Source organism: Haemaphysalis longicornis, unplaced genomic scaffold, assembly GCF_048455015.1.
Source record: "Haemaphysalis longicornis isolate Haplotype H1 unplaced genomic scaffold, Haemaphysalis longicornis Haplotype H1 scaffold_23, whole genome shotgun sequence".
NCBI classification, from domain to species: Eukaryota; Metazoa; Arthropoda; class Arachnida; order Ixodida; family Ixodidae; genus Haemaphysalis; species Haemaphysalis longicornis.
In genome coordinates, this window is record NW_027526306.1 from 4,849,951 (window position 1) to 4,872,485 (window position 22,535).

General features: G+C 45.8%; 1 long non-coding RNA gene across 1 annotated transcript in view; it reads left to right on the top strand.

The window, feature by feature from the left end:
• Positions 1-22,535, top strand: part of LOC144172526 (uncharacterized) — a 39,641-nt gene that overhangs the window by 11,089 nt on the left and 6,017 nt on the right. The window contains exon 2 of the long non-coding RNA XR_013323033.1: positions 15,587-15,688. This is a non-coding gene — a long non-coding RNA (uncharacterized LOC144172526). The remainder of the gene's footprint in view (positions 1-15,586; positions 15,689-22,535) is intronic.

The following is a 22,535-nucleotide window of genomic DNA, read 5'->3' on the forward strand; positions in this document are numbered from 1 at the left end:
ATCATTAAACAAATAGGCCTGCCATTGTGGCTCAATTGGTACGCCTGACAAAGAGTCGCTCTTCCAATGTTTCCTATCGGATTTGAAACGGCAGTAATGTGCAATTCTTGGAGGCGCAGGCTGAATCGCCCGAGTCAGCCCGAGCACGCCACCTAATAACTAGAATTCAGTAATAGAAGATAAAAGAAATAAAAAAATACTTAGTTCAGAACACGTGCTGTACTAATTAATACTTTAGGTATGCCACCACCTTTGAAAAACGTATTTATTAAAATTCAATTTTTTCTGCTGATGTTTTGGCAATCCCCAAACATTCTAAAACGTTCTGCAGAAAAAAAACGTATGCTCTTATATTAGTTAGCTCAAAGTTATAGCCAATTTTGTAACAGCTGGTGGATGGTTCTGAAACGGAAACTAAAGTTGTGTAGCACAAAAGCTGATAATGCAGCGAATATTAACCGCGCACATTAACAATGTTCGTTATCTTTTAGTCAGATATGGGAAAGATTATTCAAACGCAATTTTTCAGCCTTCCTTTTCATTAAATATTGCTTTAAATTTGTGTAAGAGAAATGCCTGCCACAGCAAGCGTCTCTTCTGTGTTCTTTACTTTTCGCGCGCTTGATGCTCTTACGGTGAATGCCAGAAGTCTCGTCACTTTTATCGCTATTACATTAAGCAAACAGAGTAATAACATAGGCTGGATGGTTAGTTAAACGGTCGTAGTCAAGTCCAGGATAAGAGGCGACGAACGCAAAGTTTTGTGAGAATCGGTACACAGTGACTGCTCCAATCGAAGACCATCTGACGTGAATGCATCTCTTAGTGCTGCAAAGCCCGGGAACTTTGAGAAGTATTGTGAGGTGGCGCTGCGAGAAACTTTACTACAAGATAGTAATATTATAGCTATGCGCACTGTAGCGTCTGTTTTTGCAAACCTGACTTAGGTTGCCTAAGACGTCCACGTTGCCTGCCTATCCTGCCTTTTGGTATTTATGGGGCTGCTGGACACTCTAACGATAGCAAATATTTTGAGGGAATCGGACATCGAACCTGGCCACCACACTCCCGTAGCATATTGTACGACTGACCAGTATCGAGTGAAGCACGTTAAGCGCCAATGAATGGGTGAGCAAAGCACTTCTGCAAAAAATATGCGGGCATAAACAACAGCCAGAAAAGAGCTCGTGACAGCTTAAGAAAGCCGTAACTATGAACTTGGTGAAGTGTATCCTTCCCGGGCAAGACTATGTCGTTTAAACACACATCAACAAACTTTTTCTTGTTTTTCTCGAAATGTGACTTTTTGCACCTTCTTCTTGGGCGAACAGTTGAAACTCCGAAATGAATAATTCTTTCTCATTGAAACAATGCCGCCTTTTCTCTTTATTACCATTCTGTGTAACGGACTGGTGCTTTTATAAAGCGATGGCAAGTTTATAATTTAATTGTGATTTATTGCACTGAAGGCAGACAAAAACGACCCATTTTTCTGTGTGTGTTTTTTTTTACTATACCTTGATTCCATTTTATTGGCCAAAGATACTAGTTAGTTGGACAGTGCTGTTACTTGGCCACCTCTGTACCAAATATTTTTCAATTCCTGCAAACCATTTATTTGTTATGAATGATCGCGAAACACCCAAGTTCTGGGTATTTGTGTCAATAACAAGCATCAGTTATAATATTTTCTCTATTTCTAACTTCTAATTGCCATAAAAGATAAGGCCCTGCAAGGTCTATAGGAAGTAAAAAACAACTGTTGGAAATTTATTACCTTTTTTGGTAAAAGTAGGGACATACCTTAAACAAAGTATCTGTAACGAGCGCGCTGGAATTTATGTGGGTAATTAACTTTGATGCGAATTCGTTACTTTTATATTGTTTTGGTGTACCATGATGCATTGTATGTTCTATTTAATACGAGATGAATGTTTTTAATAAGCTATGTTTTTTGTCAATGCGAGCCATGATTCAGTACTGTTTTGGTTTATATAGGTATGTAGGCTGTGCCACTTCTGTATATTGAGTTCTCTACGTAAATGCGTAGCAGTTCAAGTGTGCTGTCGAAAAAAAAAGTCGCTGTAAGCTCCTAACCTTTTCGCTTTATCACAGTCTCTACGTTCTCTACCCCAGTCATTGGACAGAACATAAACTACAACTTTAAATTGAACTTAAAATTGCAGAATCAACACAGCGCATATTGGTCTGTCACCATCTTTAGTGGCAGGCCAAGCACGTATAGTCAGAGTGTTAAACCTGTACAGAGCGAGGTACCCTGTCTCACAGGATGATTATAATGTGAACAAACGTTTATCATAGAGAAGAGGGGTGAAGGAAAAGGGGTGTCCAAGTCTCTTATGTGCTCTGTCAGTCTCCTATGTCGAGGAGGCCGCCAGAGGACGCCGACGTTACCAACCGGGCGACCAGCATACCTTGATGTTCACGGTCGGAGCTGGTCAGCAACCTCTCCCTTTGGCAGAGTCTAGTGGTTGGCAGAGTCTAGTGCTGGCAGAGTCTAATCCTCTAATACATGGTTGACAGGTTTTCAGGTAGAGCTTAGAAGCAATGTGGTGAAGTAGTGTACAACCGTAGTAGGCATGTGTTTGTGGGCGTCGCCAGGTGTAGGCCTTGGCGTCCGTGACGGAGTGGTGTGGTGGAGGATATTTGTAGCGGAGGTGCTTGTAGTGGGTGAGTGGCTTCAGTGATGGTCAGGGGTGGGTGGCGATGTCTTGTAGGCCTTGGCGTCCGTGACGGAGTGGTGTGGTGGAGGATATTTGTAGCGGAGGTGCTTGTAGTGGGTGCGTGGCTTCGGTGATGGTCAGGGGTGGGTGGCGATGTCACAATTGGCGAAGCAATTTTTGAAGTTTAGTTATGTCAGTTTGACTTGCTATTTATGGGGGTAAATCGTTCCAGTCAGATATGGTGTAGGGTAGGAATGAATTTGCATACAAGGACAAGTGACATAGTGGGCGTTTAACTTTGTTGGGATGATCCCTGCGTGGAAAAATGGCTGATGGGGGCTGAAAGAAATCGCTGTGAGGTGTTGGGTGGAAGTAGATTTTATGGAAAAAGGACAGGCGGAAATATGTGCGACGAACGCATAACTTATCCAGTTCAGCACGCTGTTTTAATGCTGTGACACTTGAAAATGTAGAATAATCAGAAAAGATGAAGCGAACAGCACGTTTCTGTAATGACTCGAGGTTATTTGTGAGATATGCTTGATGAGGATCCCAGATTGCAGAGGCATATTCCATTTTTGGACGAATAAGGGTGACGTATGCAAGTCTTTTTCATGAGATGGGGCTTGTTTCAGATTACGCCTGAGTAGTCCTAAAGAGCAGTTTGCTTAGGCAAGGATGACACTAATATGGTGCTGCCATGTTAAATCATTTCTGAAGTGAAGACCAAGATGATTGCACGTGTTCGTTACCTCTATTGCATTTTGTCTTATAGTATAAGAGGTTTAAAAATAGAGGGTTCCACCTGAAAACGACATTTGCTTTGTTTTAGATAAATTAAGGGCATCAACCAGCTTAAGCACCAAGTGTTAATAGTATCAAGGTGAGATTCGAGACTGCAACGGTCGGTATCAGAAGAAATGGTACGGTAAATTACAAGGACATCGGCAAATAGGCGAACACGAGATGATACACAAGAGGGAAGGTCGTTAACCCTTTCAGCCCTGAATTTTTATTTCTACTGAAAAGATTTTTTCTATGTGTTTTCTTTAATATTTGTACCCTATTAGTTTACAAAGAAAAAAGTGAGCTTGTGATACATGTAATTAGCGATCCACAGGCATTACAACTAATTAAGTCATTAGGAAATTAAAATTTTAAAGTTGAGTGAAAAAATATTTTTGCTTGTTTTCCTAAGTTTTGGAAAGAACTTAACCCACATACAAAAATTGAGGCTGGTAGAGCAAATATTTTTTTATTGACAGCCATGTAATCTAACTATGACTTCAGTCCTTGGAGTCACCCTGACGTCTATTTGGTCTTCACTGCAATGCCTTCCTCTTTCATGTGTTCAGCTATAGCAAAAAACGAACAATAGTTATATGAATGGGCAGGGGCATCCTTAGAAAACTATTTCCCAGAAAACTACCTACTTTCGTTTTGTTCTCAAATTGCCAGAAAACTTTTGGTTAATGTCCTAAATATAGGACACCAGGGCCGAAAGGGTTAATGTAGACTAGAAAAAGTAATGGGCCTAATACGCTACCTTGAGAGACCCCTGATGTCACTTGAGCGAAAGCAGATGCGTGATTGTTAACAAATGTAAACTGAAGTCTAGATGTAAGGAAATTTTGAATCCAAGCTAGAACGTCAGGATGTAGATTACATTTAGTTAGCTTGAGGAGTAGTCTATGGTTTGGAACGCGATCGAAGGCTTTAGAGAAATCAATGAAGACTGCATCAACTTGCAACCCAGAGTCTACTGAAGTATATAAATCGTTAGTAAATCCGGCCAATTGGGTCTCACACGAGTAACCTTGACGGAAAACGTGTTGGAAGTTAAAAATTGCGTTATGATCTTCTAGGTACTTAATAACTTGAGAATGTATGATATGCTCAATAATTTTACAAATGGTGCTAGTCAGAGAGATGGGTCGGTAGTTTAGTGGTGAAGAACGACCACCGGATTTAAAGAAAGGTGCACTTTTTCCTATACGCCAGTCATTGGGGACTGAACCCTCAGATAAGGACTGAGTGAAACGTGCTGCTAGTACTGGAGCAATGCTTAAGGAGGTATTTTTAAAACTGTATTTTTAATGCCCATATGGTCACATGTCGATGAAATTTTAAGTTAATTCAGTAAATATAAGACTCCCCCCTCAGTAATGACGATTTCAGGCATCATGCCCTTTATGAAGCCAGTTGTGATCGGTAATGAAGATACGTCTTCACAAGTAAAAACCGACGCAAATGAGTTGTTAAGTATCTGCGCGCATTCTGATTCCGGAACAGTTTTGCCGTTATGATCTGCAATAGATATGCAAGGTGGCTTTTAGGATTGATTACGCGCCAGAATTTACTAGGGTTGTTACTTATCATGGATGTTAAGTCGTTAGTGTAGAAATTGCGACGAGTAGATTTAAGAAGGGACTTATACTGCTTGTCACACTCTTTATAGCACAGCTAAGATACCGAGTGTCTGTTTTTATCTGCTTGCCTGTTGTGGAGAGCCGAAGACGGCGAAGGCAGGACTAGGGGCAGGGGAAGAAGAGAAGGTAGAGGAACAGAATAAAAGGATGGTTCCCAAGTGAACAGCCTCGGATCATTACATTGGCGCAGCCGACAGGGTACCAAAGACGGACACTATGTGGATTACTCTGCATGCCACGCGGAACTCACAAGGCAAGTTTTACTTCTCGTCATGCCAAGTCGACGACGAAGTGCCGTACGTCTTGCCCGAGTGCATCACAACACCACAACTGTGTGACTGGGTGGCAAAGAAGTCCGGCCAGACAACCGAGGACCTGACTACCCAGTCTTCTTTCAAGCTCAGGGTGAAGCTGTCCGAGTTCCAGGAATACTTCATGGAGCCAACCATGAGGGCGTCAGGGAACACGAACGCGACACCGAATGTTAACGTTACCACCATAGACCCAGGCCTTCTTCTGATTCTGCAAGAGCAACAACGGCAGGCAGAGAGGCAACAGCAGCTCATGGAGACCCTCATTGCTACGGTCCAAGCTCAACAAAGACAGCGCACAGAAATGGTGAAGCCGGATCGGTTTGACGGAGAGAGTTCAAGTCCTGAGGATTGGATTCGTTCCTATGAATACGCATCCGAGAAGAACTCCTGGCACGAAGGTACCGACCGAGTGGAAAACATGCGGCTGTATTTGACGGGACTTGCAAAGAAGTGGTATGAGCTGCACATCTCCACACACGCGTCAGACAGCTGGGACAGCTGGAAGGCAAGCTTTCTTGCAGCGTTCAAGGAAAACCCCGTGGAAAGGTGGGACCGTGCAATTTTCTATTAATACCGATCGGGCAAACCCTTGGAGTATTTTTACGAGAAAAGGCGCCTACTAAAAATGGCTGATTCTAATCTCCCGGAGTCTTCATCTGTGCCACTGATTATTCACGGGTTGCCTAAGGATCTTCAGAAGCAGGTGCAGCTTAAGTCCCCAAAGACAATCGAGGAACTTTTGCAGTGCTTTCAAGGCCTGTGCATAGATGCTCCTGGGAGAATGCAGGGTACGCGACGTTTCAATTTCGAAACCGGGCAAGCGTCACAGAGGTCTGGAACTTCCGAAGTGTCATCGGGTTCACAAAGAAATTCGTACCGAAAACATGGTGTCATTAACCTTGCATCTCCCTGCAGTAACAATATAACCTCGGATGAGTCCCGTCAAGTCGAAGCACATAGTGACGCTGAAGCAACCCAGAAAAAAAGCTAATAAATGAGGGTGATCAGTCCCACCCGACGACAAAAATTGAAACTGTTTACTTCACCACATTAAATCTTCTTTTCATAACTTTGGGAGTTAACGGCACCGACGTCACAGCACTAGTTGATAGTGGCGCTTCCATGTCCGTTATAAACAAGTCACTTGTGTCTGAAAATGATATTCTTAAAGGGAGACCAGTACAAATACAGGGCTTTGACGGAAGAAGACAACCTTACGATGAGTGGATAAAAGCCAAGGTGACGTACCAAGGTCAAAGCACAGAGATCGACGCCTTAGTTGTTAATGGGTGCGAATACCAATTTCTACTCTCAAGACCTGATATGAAAAGACTTAAAATAAACGTATACTGGAATGATAATGTCTGCGTTGACATAGAGGCCTGCGGTTCCCTGAGCACAACAGACCGACTTGTTCGGTGTGAGGAGGACGTTCGCCTGAAGTTTCCAGAGCTCGTTTGCGTCGGTACTTACCCGCCAGCAACAACAAAATTCTCTGTTCCTTTCAAGCTTGCTGATGTAACCCCCATTAGACGAAAGCCTTACAATATGTCCCGTGAAAGAAGACTTTGGCTAAAGAAAGAACTGCAGAACATGCTGGAAGCTGAAATATTACGTCCCTCAGTCTCCAAATTTGCTTCCCCCATTACATTAGCGTTAAAAGAAGATGGCTCATTGCGTTTTTGCACAGATTACAGGATTCTAAACAGACAAACTGACCTTTTCCCATTTCCGATGCCACGAATAGACAACATCATTGAAGAGACGGGAGGCTGCCACGTCTTCTCTCGCATAGACTTGTGCAAGGGATTTTGGCAGATTCCTCTAGAGGAAGAGTACAAACAGTACACGGCTTTTGTCACGCCCTTCGACGTGTACGAATACAACCGACTACCTTTCGGGTGGAAGAACAGCCCCGCCTGGTTTCAGAAGATGATGAATGGGGTGTTGAAACCATTTTTGGGCCTATTTTGCAATGTTTATGTTGATGACATTATAGTGTACTCCAAGGATGATAGCTCACATGCGGAACATTTGACCCCTGTCTTGACCGCCCTGAGTGCAGCCAAGCTGAAAGTCAATTTTAAGAAAAGTGAGTTCTTTAAGCCGAAAATCACATTTCTCGGGCGCGTGCTGCATGGCTTCACTAAAAGCACGAAGGAGGAGTCCGTTAAACGGGTACGAAATATGAAGCGACCTGAAAACGTACACGCACTGCGAGTTTTTCTCGGTCTGACAGGACACTTCCGGAGCTTTATTCCGGGTTTCGCTGCTCGTGCCAAGCCACTAACAAGCCTGCTTCGAAAGGGTACGGCTTTCCAGTGGACAGAAGAGTGCCAAAAAGCGTACCACGACTTAGTGTCAGCCATTTCATCTGACCACGTTCTCACCCTGCCAGACTTCTCACTTCCTTTTGAGCTCACCGCGGACGCTTCTCACTATGGTGCAGGCGCCGTCCTATACCAACGAGGACATTCGGCTACAAACGATCGAAAACTACACGACCCCCAGGCCCTAACATATCTCCTGCATGACAGTCAACCTAAAGGACGAGTCTCTCGTTGGATCAGCGAATTGCAGCAGTTCGATTTCGACGTATTGGACCAATCTGGGCAGTTGCTTTCAGATGCTGAAGCCCTTTCCCGTCTTCCTATTGACATAAGCTGCAAGACTGGCGAAGAAGTAAATGCACTGATGGCTCTGAGGCTGTGGGAAGGAACATAAGAACTACAGTGTGTAGATGGACGGTTTCACGTTCCACCTACACTGGTCAGAAAAGTTCTGGAGTTCTAACACGACAGTCCAGAGTCAGGAGGTCACGACGGCTTCTGGCGAACCTATTACAAGATCAGGAAGAGGTTCACTTGGCCACACATGAAAAGAGATGTAAGCGCATACATCCGCTCGTGTCACTCATGCCAAATCAACAAGGCCAAATACAAACAGAAAATGAATGCAATGACTTTGCCAGTCCATTCAAAAATACCATTTGAGACAGTGCATCTCGATTTTGCGGAGCTCAAAAAGAAGGGTGAAGGGGTAAGAAGGACACAGTCTTTCTTATTGTGTATCCATGAATGCTCCAGGATAGTGGCTGCAAAACCAGAAAAGGAGGACGCAAATACTGTAATAGCGCTTTTGAACAGAGAGATGTTTAATGGCGTAAAATACGTTGTGTCCGACAATGGACCTGCTTTCAGGACCCGAGCAATGATACGCTGGGCGGAAAGCAGAGGCATCACATTCAAGTTTGCAGCCCCATATCACCCGGAGGCTAATGGTCTTGCAGAACGGGCCATACGAGATATTAAACAGTACATCCACTTCTACCCTAACTTTCCCGGGGGTTGGAAGTGCTGTCTGGAGGCGGCGGTCACGCATCACAACCGGTCGCACACAAGTGCGCTGGGGTGCAGCCCTCAGTATGCAGCCTTTGGTAAGCCATCATACCTGCCCGCTGACGAGATCCTTGGTCTGACGACAAGGCTTAAACTTCAAGAAACGAAAAGGACAGTCGAGAGTGAAATGAAGTATAGGGAGACGATGAAACGTTTCTTCGACAGGCGCCAAAACACGAGTATTCCGGCTATTTCTCCAGGCGATTTGGTCTTGGTGCGAAAAGGATGTATTAACTCAAAAACCAGACCTATCGGGCCCTTCGAAGTTATCAAGACAGCATCTACCAATGGCATTTTGAAGAACGTGTGGTACATGACGGGCAACGGGACTGTGGAAGTCGCGGCCATCACCAACGTGGTTCCCTACACACAGAGGAAGGACGAAAACAGGGCCCCGGAGAGTGTGGAGAGCCGAAGACGATGAAGGCAGGACTAGGGGCAGGGGAAGAAGAGAAGGTTGGGGAACAGAATAAAAGGATGATTCCCAAGTGAACAGCCTCGGATCATTACACCTGTAAAGAGCCCTTTTTCTTATTGTTCAAGCGGCGAAGGGCACGAGTGAGCCAAGGCACTGCACAACTGTTTGTAATGGTTAAAACCGGAATGCATGACTCAATCGCATTAATAAATGCTTTTTTAAACGTGAGCGAATTTTCTTCAGTGGAGCGTGAATGGTAAGTATTGAAGAACTGCTCAAAGAAACAAGACAGTTGAGTGTTCATGGCATCAAAATCGGCTCTGGCGTAGCACCTAATTTTTTACTAGTGGTTTTTGGAATTAAAGAGACGAATAATGCTACCAGTTATAATGGCATGATCCGAGAGGCCGTCAAAGATAGTAATATTGGAACAAAGGTCGGGGTGATTGGAAAGTATTAGGTCAAGGATATTTACAGACGTCGCTGAACGACGAGTTTGGAAGTTAATTAGTTGAGTTAACGAGAAGTCAAGGCAGGTCTGAAGAAAAGAGTTTGCCTCTATTGCATTTGATGCTACGGATAGTGAAGAGCAGTCAACGCTCGGGAAGGTGAAATCGCCAAAAATAATAAAACTGATTTAGGAAAACGCATGGTAGCCTTGTCGAGGATTTTGACTCTATGACTCTTTCAACCGTTGCTGGTGCAGGGAACATTCCAAACGGCTTCACCTTTTGCTCAGATGGTTCGTCCTGTGTTATAAATACTGTCTTCTGTCAGTCAGTTTGGTCGTTTATGGATTTTCGAGCCATGTTTTTATGTCCATCAAAGTGAAATACTTCGCGTGGCTGGGGTGGTCTAGGGCGTCGTTGGTGCGTGGCAGTAGGTAAACGCCTTTTGTGGTTTTATTTAGTGAAACGCAATACCCGATAATGTGGTCTTCTTTTGCTGGTACAAATGGGGCAGCGGGGCTTTCGGGTGGATTTATGGTTGTTGTACAAGAACATGTCTTCAACTTTTGTCTACATAACGTCGCGATCGTGGGCCGAAACTCGGCATGGTGACTGAGGCGCATGTCCGGCTTCATCTTCGGTGATTATGAACTGACTAATGAACTCATACTTCTAGCGAACTTTAACACAGGACGAAGAAAGAAAAGACAAAACACTTGCCTTGTACTGTGTTAAAGTTCGCTAGAAGTATGAGTTCATTAGTCAGTAACCAACTCGATCAACGATACGCTTCAATTTGATTCTGCACTGCTTCTTCAGGGGCGTCTGTCGTAATTTGGAAGTCGAGAAAGACCAGCCTTTAGCGGGGTAGCGAAGGCTTCCACTGTTCTTGTTTCTAGTGCCATAGCGCTGCGTTCACGTAAAATGAGTAAGCAGGCTTGCAAGCGCCGTCTCACACTTGTTGAAAGTCGGAAACGAGAACAAATTCACTCGCGTCCAATTTTTGAGAGCAACGCAGTAGATGATCCTAATGGAGATACTAATACTACCCAATAATATGTGGTACCAAAACAACAGGCCTTCGTTGCTTCAATTACACAATGGCTTTTGCGGCAGAGAAGCCGTGACCCAAAGGCAATGTGGGCACTCCCAACAGTGAAGCTCGTGCAATCAGCAGAATGAGTTGTGCCGTGGTCATTGGCAGACGTTCTGGCAAAGTCATCGCCAATCTTTAAGAGTAGCACATTGTTCAGTGTTCGGTTTCAGGCTCCTTGCGTGCTCTGTTAAAATACTGATCAAATCGTCTTGTAAAACTATTTTAACGCCGTAGAAGCTCTATTACTGGAGGATGACGGAAGCGAGACTGTGGCCGTGGCTGCCCGAAATGGCGCTGATCACTTTAATGATACGGGTGGATTTTGCACAGTAATGATCATGACTGGCGCGTTCTCAGGGGGAGATTTAACATGCGCCCGCGCCCGTGAACGATACGCCCGCAATCCTAGGTGTTCATTTTCTGCCCATGAACAATCTATTCAAAGCACTCGTCAAATCATTCACTTCTTACATTTCCATCTGTGCATGCGCCATTTCGCAGCTTTCAGCACAGCCTAGTGTCACCAAGGCGATGCGGACGACCCCCAAACTGTGCGCCCAGATCACTAAAACATCTGAAATGTGGCAAGTCTGTAGAAATTGTAGTTAGGGAGGGTCCGGCAATTTTGAAATTTTCTATGCTGCCGCATCTGTGGTGCAGCGATGCAAGTGGTGTTCTTAACTGAATCTTGCGCTTTTCTTGGGCATTATGTTCGGTAATTCCCGTTCCTGAGGAGCGCATTTCCTCGATTTTCGCCTGCTCGCAATGCGGCTCTGGTGCTTCTAAGCCAGGCCTCTTCGTCTCGGAGCAAACGCGAGAAGTCGGCAAGGTTGGTTCAGCAAGCTTGGTTCATCTCTTTAGCTTCAGGGAGACGGAAGGACTCATATTTGCGTTTGGGGGAAGCCTCCTGGAGTAATAAGATTGGCGCTAGACGGCTTTCAGGAAGGTCCAGTAACAATTCGCCTTTCATGCAGTCTGGAACTGTGCCCGTAGCCATACGGCGGAGTCTCTACCGTTATCTTATCGTCATTTACCTCAAGTATTTTGTCGTCTTCTTGGAGGGAAGTAGCCGACAGGCAGGCGTAGCCTCGTGTTCTTCACAGTTATCTTTCGGGAGGGCACTCGGCGATACTGCGAGATTTCGGATGGGTGAACCCCGGGTTGTAACGGTGGCTTGTTCTTTGACAGATACTTCACAGACGCCAGTGGACGAAATGCGCAGGATATTTTTCGTTACCGTTATCTCGTGCTCTGTTACAGGCAACAAGTGCTTCCCCTAGTCGCACGTGGTGCTGAACAAAAGGCCGACGTCCTCGAGCATTTGTCCTACGGACGAGCTCCTATCTTCGCGTTATCTATATTCGAGGTAACTGATGTTGTGATATAGGAAAAACTACAGTACGTTTCCGCCTCCTTTTATGTGACTGATGGACATGATTGTCGGCGTATCTGACTCCTTCACGTTGTGAGTATCGACAACGTTCGAGTGACTGAGGGCCGTCGTCTCGACATGGTACCGACACCTTTGCCCCCGCGTGGAGCAGCGTTGATAATTGAAACCTGCAGCTTCGGCAGGACAATTTCGGTATTGATGGGCGTGAGCCGGAGCAAGAGAGGCCGTATGAGTGGATTGCTGGGCTGACACCGCTGTACACGATGTTCACTGGTCGAGGGTAATCTGGCTTGCCGGCAGTGCTGCTGCTCTTGTGTCCCATGCCGGCCATTTTTGGACCCACCAAAGCTGAACAGAGCCAGTTGAGGGGACGATGTATATTTCTTTTGTACGTTAAGACTTCGAAGAAGTCCTGTTCTAGTTCGTCCCGTTCAAGTATCTGTACGATTTTTCGGTCCGTCCCGTAAAGTGCGGTGTCTTTGATTGCAAGAAGGTCAATGGCCTCTTACAAATCGTGCGAAGGTTGAAAGGGGACTTACAGAAGCTCTGCCGCTGCCTTGAGCAGACTCGTCATGGTGCCACGAAAGATGCGTTGGTTCCCGCGCAGCTCATTCATTGCACACTTACGGTTGGTACTGACTTAATTTGTCGCTAATGGCCGTAACTTTGTTAAGGCCAGCCATCGCGATCTCCGGCTGAGGGCGGCACTGGATACTCAACGGCGGTCAAGACAGGTCAAAATCACAGGGTTCTACGATATCGGTGGTCCCCTTCGTAGCACGCGTTCACTCTTCCGGGGTTAATGGCGCAAACATATTTGCAGAAGAATGACGGAAGCGCGACAGTGGCCATGGCTGCCCGAAATGGGGCTTACTTTAATTCCACAGGTGGTTTTTACGATGAGGATCATGACTGGCGCACACCCAGCGGGACCTTTAACAGGCTCAACAAAGGTATTCCCGGAAATACATCTCGAGATCAGTTGGGCAATATGACCAACGCAGAAGGCCCGGCGATGCCATTGATACCGACGCATAACGTGCACGTTCCACTTGGTGTGACGAGCTTGCCACCTGATAGGTGGGTTTGTGGACAATTTCAAGTCGTGGTTCTTTCTTTTGCTTCGGCACGACTGATCCGCTTATCTCTGTGTAGTCGGCTTCCGTTTATAAGCGCCACTGCGTCATGGCCATTGACAAATAACTGGACGTCAGACATCGCTGTCCTTAAGTTTCGAGCGCGTCCAGCTGTTGTATCGGTGTTGTTGCGTGTTGATTCTCTGTCGCTACGCGTCGCAGTCGTCGCCTCGTTGTAATACCAGGTTTCGCCACGTTAGGCCGGCGTCACAGCTTACCACTGTCTTCGTATTCAGTGACGTCAGCGTTATGTGTGGACCCGTGCTCTGATAGAGCCGTGGCACATGGTCTTCATTGCGTCTTTGCATTGTGTTGGGGTTTACGCTTCTTTCGTTGTCATAGTCGGTTTTACGGGCCCCAACTGCAGATGTGGACGGCTTTTCCGCAGTGGTAGCAAAGCACACGTCGACTGAAGGTTCACCGCTAGTCGATTGTTGGTGAGGAGTATTGCACCAGAGGCGGCCGATCACGCGGCATTGGAGGGTAATACAGTGATTCCTGGCTACGAAATACAGGTGGCCGAGGGCGACAAACAGCATCAGCGTAAGATCGACAACATTCCGCAATAAACAAGAACCTCCTGTGAAAGCCACCGAAACGCAATAAAATTTGCTCTAAAATATGATTGTCCGAGCGACAGGATCGTATGGCAGGGCGTGGCCAAGCCATCACATAGTAACATAAAGGAGCCACCGGCATGGTTGACAGCACGATTCAGATATCTTACAACGTGTACGATATACGTTCAAACGAGCCGCTGCTTCCATTAAGTTCATATTTTTGCATACGTATCGTGGACCCGCCTACAAGTATGCTAGTACATTTGCAACAACAAACAAAATAGTTGATTTTCTTGTAATTTATTGAAGTTCGCGTAGGTTACATTTTCTTACAGCAAATGGTCAATGTGAATACCTTAGAAATTTTACTTTCTAAAGTAAAGTGTGGTGGTAAAATGTGTCGCGATAAAATGCGGTAGTTCGAGTGAGGGTGGAACGCAGTTAGACTGGTAAGGGGCCCGAAACCCGGCAATTGCGACTTGAATGTATAGCGTGCGAAAATGCTTACCAGCAAATACTGCACACCAATACAAAGTTAGCAGGTGTTACATTCCCGAAGGAGTTCCCAAACAGGGCTCCGTTGCCGCCGTCATGGGGGTCGAGCGACCAGCAAAAGTTGCTGTCTTGGGTATGGCAACAAGAAGTGTAAGGCAAATTTAACTGTTTTTACTGCATAGCGAGAGGTGATCTCGGGCGAAGCAAAACAATACCCTCAGGAGCAAAATTACAACATGACTTCAGCTGAGTAGCCTTTCTAACAGAAGCCCGATGCGGTCTGTTATCGGCCGCAGAAAGCACTGGATTTAAAAACGCAAGCCATCACGAGTCCTTCACTTTCCTAGTGATTTTGCCCACGCTCCGAAAACAGTACAATCTTTCTAAAGTTGGTGAGGGCCTGCAGTAGCGGTTGACGTTGAGCCTGAGAGAGGTGGAGAGGAGATCGCAGTCAGCAGAATCGGCTTCGCAGGTGCATCTCTCCGTATGAACAGTAGGCCCGGAGCGGCAGGCACATGTAACAACGTGTTCCAGGAAGCCTGCCTGTGTCGCAAAGAACAATACCTCTACACAAACTTTCCAGCACGCGCGAACAGGGTAACGTCGCGCTGCATGGAAACACGGGCAGGAATAGAATGTAAAGTAATGGACAAAAGAAACGCGAACCCGAAAATATGAACCAGACGCACAAATAGCGCACTGTTTTTCCGTGCAAGTCCTAGTGACGCATGAATTATTATAAAAATAAATTTGGGAATGGTGGCTTTCCGACCATGCATACAGCGCGCCATTATTGGGCCTCAATCTGCAGTGTGCAGTAGTTTTCAATTTTCCTTGTTCTGGTTCATATTTGAAACTTCGTAATTCATTTTTCCTTGACTGCACAAACGAATCAGAGACTAGCGGTGGTTGATTTTTAGTACTATTTCCGATTGTTAACTTCGCGCCGCTGAATTCGCGCAAGATGTCCTAGCAAACCATTAACCTAGCTTCCATGCCTGTCCTTTGGTAAGTACCGAAATAAAAGGTTCTTTTATTTTGTTTCTCGGCGGCTTGTTCGGGATTATGTTGTGTAAATTCATTTTGCAATACATAGTACATCGCGCAAGTCGTCTTAATGTGGGAGGATTAAAGTTATCCTAATGACTCCTGAACACCAAAGTGTTATTTCTTGGAATAATGTAGATCTTAAGCGCTTGTTTTCTCTCCCACAGCTGATCCATATTATCCACTCCTGCCGCCGATGTGGGTACACTTGTACTCAAATAAAAACTGTACCATTGTCAGAATTCCTGAAGTCAAACGCAACGTTAATGGTAAGTGCTCAAAATCAGTGACTGAAAAACGTCTACTGTGATGGTTGCTGCAAGGATGCTAGGAAATGGGAATTGTTAACAATTTTTATATTTTATGTTCTTTGACCTGTATCCAACATCAAAACGGTGTTTCCTATACCTCTTTCTTTAAAATTATAGTATTCATAATAACCCAAACGTTAGAACATCTTAGGGTTAAAATTACGGTATATTTAATGCTGCGGGCACAAAAAAGAAAAGCTTGGAATTGAAAATCTAATTCAAACGCGGGTCTTTCTACGCGGGTGCGTAACTGAAAAAACGTGAATACTAAAATACCAGCTCCTATGCATGAAATAAAAACATGTTGGACACTTCCAAGCCAAAAATTGGTACTTTTCTTTCTGTGTTTTCAATAGGGTAATTAATAATAAAATGCACTGCGAAAAGTTTCTCGTTGAACATACATAATTTTATTTAAAATGCTCGCGATTTTTTACCCGCTGTTTGAATTCGACACCCACAACAAGAAAAATTTGGAATGCTAGAACAGAGGCATTGCGGGAAGCCATCGTTACAAGCTGTAAATAGGCAAGACACGCCTATCCATTCCAGAGTGATTTATGCGAATTTGAAAAAAATGTGTAATTCAGCCGAAAATGCACTGACAATGCATGACGGAAAGCACAACCTATATGGCCCCGCCGACATGTTGTTTTCTTTGCCGGCGTCAACTGCAGCTTTCCTCAAGGCTGATGTTCAATCAAGGTCACGTTAGGAAAAGCATACCACCCATAATCCGCGCGGTGCCCATCAAACCTACGTTTTGCCGGTGCTCCAGTTCATAAGTGTATGGGCCGCACAACTCCCGAGTTGCGCCGTCTTTATGGTTTAAGGATCAGTCTAACGCCTACCTTGAAAATCCTGATGCGGACTATAGAAAAAAACCTCTATGACGTTTCCTGCCTAACGAGCGCTAAAACGTTCGCGTTACAGGCGCCAGTAGAGATTATACCCGCGTGCTTACCTTGAGCGCGTAATAAATCATTGCTTACACAGAGACAGTAAGATAAGACACAGACACTGCTGCTGAAAATCAATTGCGCAATATTTATTTCTTGCGGAAATATAAAGGACAAATACGATGATGTCACACCTTTGCGTGAAAAAGAAACACAAACAAATAAACAAACTACAGGCGCATGTGCTATGCCATGATAACTCCAGTCACATGTTCAAGTACCCAAGTTCTTTCTTATACAAGGCTAGCGAAGGGGTGCTCACGCGATCTTCGCCACGCTGGGATATCTCCCACGCCTCGTAGATGTCGCGTGCGTGTGCATCACGAAACATATCGAGCACCTAAGTGTCCTCCAAACGCGGGGAGCCTTCACAGGTCTTGCAGTGCGTTGCCAAGTTGCTTCCTGTGCCGATTTTGCAGGAGTACGCATGCTCCTTTAGGCGCTCGCCCAGGCACCGCGCGGTCTGCCTTACATACACACGACTACATGCGAGGTGCACCTCGTACACGACGCTGTCACGGCCAGCCAGGAAGCGCTTTGCGTGCTTTTGTCATGCATCGCCCGTTTGAGCGACCAGGCGAGTTTACCTTTGTACACCAACTTCCAAGTTTGTTCGGCGCAGAGAACACGGTCCACCCTCCTGCTTTTTTAGCGGCCTTTTTGATGCGGTGGGATACCTTGTGGATGTATGGTATGACGCTGAGGGGCTTTTTCCGTTTTTCTTCTCGGCTCTCGTGGGTCGACCGGACGTTCTTTAGGAGTGCCTCGCCAATGCCCCGGATGGAGGCCTGTGGGAAGCCTGCCCACCGCAACCGCTTCCAATTGCGTGTCCAGGCTGCACTCCATTCCGTGAGAACACGACCGAACCACGGCGTTCAAGAGTGCGGGGTGGGCAATTCCACGCATCGTAAGCTAGGAACGCGGCGACGAGCAAGTCACTGAGGACCGGTGCCAAGGAGGAGCCAATGCAGATCCCCGTGTTAATGCTTTTGTCTGGACACTTCAATCTTGTCTACATGACTTGGGTGTGGTGCAAGTCTTCTGGTACCGGGGCGATTTTCTTCTCCTTTTTGAGGCTGCGCCGGAAACGACGTTCAAACACATGCATGAACTTTTTTGTGTGTTTGTGTCCGCCCTCAAGCCCCTGGAGCTCACCAAGGAAGTTCCCGAAGCAGGCTCTATGCGCTTTCTTGACCTACTGCTGTCGTGCCAAGTTCGTCATATAAGTTGAACGCCGTTCTTCGGTCATGTTTTCACGGGATGGACTGCAGCCTGAACACGCAAGTGGGGCAGTTGCGGTGGGTACGCTACCCACAGGCCTTGATCTTTGATCCTCCTGAAGAAAGTCTGCTTGACCCACGAGACCCAACAAAAGCGGGTAAAGCCCCTGAGCATCATACCATACATCCACAAGGTATCCCACAGGATCAAAAAGGTCGCTGAAAAAGCAGGTGTGCCGAAGGTATTCTCGGCCCCAAACAAACGTGGAAGTTTGTGTGCTAAGTGGAACTCGCCTGGGTGCTCAAACGTGCGATGCATGACCAAGAACGCGAAGAACTTCGTCGCTTGCCGGGACAGCGTCGTGTACAAGGCGCCCCTCGCATGTGGTCGTGTGTACGTGGGGCCGACCTGGCGTTGCCTGAACGAGGGCCTGAAGGAGCATGCGTACTGCCTCAAATACGGCACAGGAAGCAACTTGGCAAGGCACTGCAAGGCCTGTAAATTCTCCCCGCATTTGGAGGACACTAAGGTTCTCAAAAGATTTCGTGATACACGCGCAGGCGAATTCTACGAAACGTGTGAGATAACCCAGCGTGGCGATGATTGGATGAGCACCTCTTTGGTAGCCTTGTATAAGGAAGAACTGGAGTGCTTGAACATGTGATTGGAGGTATTATGGCATAGTAGATGCGCCGGCAGTTTCACGCCCGGGACTGACGCCATCTTAATTTTTATTTATATTTCCTCAAGCAATAAATATTGCTCAGTTGATAGTCAGCGGTCGTGTCTGTGCCCTATCTTACTATCTCTGTTTAAGCGCTGTTTCACGGTTGAATAATGAAGCAACTTGCCCAAACCCAAACGCTAGTTACGCGTAATAAATATTCCTGATTTCATATTTCCGTAAAATTTATTCTCTGCAGAAGGGGCCACCAAGTATGGCCTGAATTGCCAAAGTGTGGGACTGTTCGTTTTCGATGTATGTGGTTAAGCGCGCATATATATATACATATATATACAGAAAGATATGTCGGCAGTCTAGAACGCCGAAGGAGGCATAGGGGTGTGGTTAGGCTCTTTTTTTACTATGGTTAATGAAGTTAACATTTTTTTAAACATACAGAAGAAAGCAAGAAAAACACGCCCCCTTTGGCGTTCTCGACTGCCGACATATCTTTCCGTATTTCCTCAACGAGCCGCTGATTTCATTACTATATTATTCTGCGAAAGCCTAGCGAGGGTCTCGGTTCTGGCAGCCTTGATGCCTAGGTAGCATAAGAGGGCTTCCCGCCAGTTACCCACTCATGACAGGCTGTAGACGTTCGAGTCACGCCCCGGGGGCTGAAACGAAGGTCCCCTTCTCCCCGTGTAGTCAGAGTGGCGCTGGCTACCACCCTCAAGCGTCCGATACACTTCTAGTAAATATAAATAGCCCAGAAAGTGAAGGACAGCACAGTCGCCCAGATAGCCGAATTGGTAAGGCATTCGAGATCTAATCGAAAGGCGTGGGTTCGTTTCCAACTCTGGGCGCGTGTTTTTCTTGCTTTCTTCTGTATATTTTTAAAAAATGTGAACTTCATTAAACGTAGTAAAAAAGAGCCTAACCACACCCCTATGCCTCCTTTGGCGTTCTAGACTTCCGACATATCTTTCTGTATTTCCTCAACGAGCCCCTGATTTCGTTACTATATATATATATATATATATATACAGGGTGATCAAAGTTAAGTCGACAGGTTTTTTATAAATTAGCCGCTGAGCTGTACGAGAAGAACACCTCTGCTGTAAGGTTACGTACCCAGGGGGACACACATTGAGGTGGTAAATATTGATGTCGGTGGCTTAATTAACTAAAATTGCATAATTAACTTTTTAGTGACTGCAGAAAACCAACATGTTTATATTGAAAAGTTGGGCGCAATCGTGTTTCTACACAGTTTCATTTGGCAGAATTTTTCTAGCGCATCTGTAATTCGAGATATCGAATTGCGAAATTTAATTGCCGTTTGCGTGATTACGCATGCAAGGCGGTGGCAGCCGGCGCAAAGCTCCTCCCTTTCGTGACGTACCTGCTGCGTACGAAGTTTAGTTTGACAACGGGGTGGAGGCATAGGCAAAAGCGATAAGTGGCACACTTATTGCTTTTATCGTCTTGGCTTTTGAAGTCAAAGAACAGCAGTGTGGTGTGACATGCGCAGTGACCTTTACCGGGTTACAGCTGGGAGCGGAAGATAATTTTACGGCACATTTTCAGTGCGGTTTGAAACCGCTGTGGGAAATTATCTTGTCAGAGTGTTAGCTTCTTGACCGTGGCCTGATGCTTTATTAGCGCTGCCCGTCGAACGACAATCAAGAAAAGCGTTGAGACCCGCTATGTTGCAATGGCTGCTTCCACCGGCACAAGGTATTCAACAGAAACAAACGTTGACGTGGTACTTGCAATGGCCAAGACGGATGGAAACGCCCTGTTAGCGGCGCGGCTGTACGGGGCTCGGTACCCACACCGTCCACTTCCGTCTAGGTCAACGTTTATAACCCCGTTCCGGCGATTTTGCACAACAGGCTCTGTCCACCGTCAGCGTCAGAAGAGTGACACCGTCATCAATGAAGATTTCGAAATTGATGTTCTCGCGTGTGTAACGTCTATGCCAGAAATCAGCATCCGACAAATTGCCAACGAGTCAGGACGCAGCTTCGGAACAGTCGCAAGAGTGCTAAAAAAGCATGGGTTGCATCCGTACCATGTTTGCCTTCACCAGGACCTAAGTGAGGCAGACTTCGAAAGGCGGCTGGACTTCTGCAATTGGGGCCTCATCAAAATTGAAGAAGAGAGTGACTTCCTACAAAGAGTAATGTGGACAGACGAGGCTCGGTTTTGCCGGAATGGCACCGTAAATGTTCACAACGCCCATTATTGGTCACAATAGAACCCACACTGGCTGCGACAACACAAGCTCCAAGTTCGCTGGAGTGTGAATGTGTGGTGTGGCATACAAGGAGACAGGATTATTGGACCCTACTTTTTTGAGGGCAACCTCGACAGCAAAAAGTACACCCAAGAAATTCTTAGTATTGTCGTCGACAACTTTGCCTGCGATCTTTCCTTAAATGACTTGCGAAAGGTATGGTTCCAGCATGACGGAGCTCCACCGCATTTCTCCACCTCTGCAAAAAGATGGTTGGACCGCCATTTTTCAGGACAGTGGATTGGGCGCGGAGGAGCGATGTTTTGGCCACCAAGATCCCCTGACCTTTCTCCGCTCGACTTTTTTCTTTGGGGCTACGTGAAAGATCAAGTGTTCGCAACGGAGCCAATTGACATCAACGATATGAAGAACAGGATAACATCTGCCTGTGCGAGCATCCGACCAGAAGTACTGCGCAGAGTTACCCAGTCAGTGCGAGAGCGGTTTATGTTTTGCATTGCTGTCGAAGGGAAGCACTTCGAACATTATTTAAAGCACTGATACATTAATAGGTTTCCATAAAGACCCGGCAGTGGTGGGTGAGAACGACGACTTTTAAATACTGCTGCACCAATATTAGCTGGCCACTTCGATGACGCGAATGGTTGATCGACAAAAAACTACGACGTAATTTTGTCTCGGGCTGTCAGCTGGACTCATTAGCGCTGGAACAACTACTGTAAATAGCTCATGTAAATAGTTTATTGCTCATCCGCCTCTTCATTCTTGTCCCAATGCCACAGCAAAGAATTCATTAGCGTAGGCAATACCTTTGTTGATTTCAATAAAGATTTCAATGTTGAGAATTGAACACTGAATTTATTTTGCCTATCCCAAGTTAGCGATGTGACCGCTCATCTAGATACCATCACGCATGCGCAAAGCCTCCTCCTTCTCCCCCACACCGCCTTCAGCGCTGGATCTCTTATCTCGGTATTGCAGTTTCTACCATCAAGACATGCCGATCGGTTCCGTGTTTTGATAGCGGTTCGAAGAACTGCAGCTTGCGATTACGCAAGCGGTGTCAGTTATCACATTTGCCTATGCCTCCACCCCGTCGTCAAACTAAACTTCGTACGCAGCAGGTACGTCACGAAAGGGAGGAGCTTTGCGCCGGCTGCCACCGCCTTGCATGCGTAATCACGCAAACAGCAATTAAATTTCGCAATTCGATATCTCGAATTACAGATGCGCTAGAAAAATTCTGCCAAATGAAACTGTGTAGAAACACCATTGCGCCCAACTTTTCAATATAAACAAGTCTGTTTACTGCAGTCACTAAAAAGTTAATTATGCAATTTTAGTTAATTAAGCCACCGACATCAATATTTATCACGTCATTCTGTGTCCCCCTGGGCGCGTAGCCTTACAGCAGAGGTGGTCTTCACGTACAACTAAGCATCTAATTTTAAAAAAACCTGTCGACTTAACTTTGATCACCCTGTATATATATATATATATATATATATATATATATATATATAGTATATGTAAAGAGTCGGATACACAGCAAGAACAATAACAAACAATGTTTACTTACGTAGCGGCAACGGGACTTGCCTTCATCAGAGTAAAGTTACATGATTTTGATGTCGCAAACATTTTGAACACATTTCTTATATAGGTTTGCATAAGACTGTGAGAAAGAGCGGAAATGTT